Consider the following 626-nt stretch of genomic DNA (forward strand, 5'->3'; position numbering starts at 1 on the left):
AGCCTTCGCCACCCCTAACCCCATCCCCACATCACCCCCAAACTTTTAACCATGTTGGATACAGGGAATCACCCCCTTTGACGTTTGTCTCATTCTCCAACAAAAGCAGAATAGCTCTGCTGTTGCCTTTAGAGCTGGAGCCCTGCAGACCTGTCCCCCGCTGTTCCCCGCTGTCCCCTGCTGTCCCCGTGCCTGCTCTGCTCTCCTCCCCATCCTGCCCCAAGCCCTGTTTTGTAAAGACACCTCCTCTTGCCCCTGCCTGGACCCAAGCGCAGTATTTAATACCGTACGTCCTAGTATTCCCACTGTTGACATGCTGTATTTGAATTTTTTATAGATGTATATATATAAAAAAAAAAAGAATCAAAAAAAAAAATAATAGAGGGGATAAAAAAAACTTACACAGAGACAATGCACACACGCACACACAAACACCAGGAGAGACGGTCTTCATTAAATGATCATTTCATGATGACTGGCAGCTCTGGGTGTTATTTCCCCTCTGGCTGGAGTGGGTGGGTTTGGCTGTCCGCTCCCATGGGTGGTGCTGGCTGTGATGGGGAGGACATGGGGATGAAAGTGAGGGGGACACAGACACCCCTGAGCCTGCCCCGGGGCTTGAGCCG

Source organism: Pygoscelis adeliae, unplaced genomic scaffold (assembly GCF_000699105.1).
Source record: "Pygoscelis adeliae isolate BGI_AS28 unplaced genomic scaffold, ASM69910v1 Scaffold442, whole genome shotgun sequence".
Lineage (NCBI taxonomy): Eukaryota > Metazoa > Chordata > Aves > Sphenisciformes > Spheniscidae > Pygoscelis > Pygoscelis adeliae.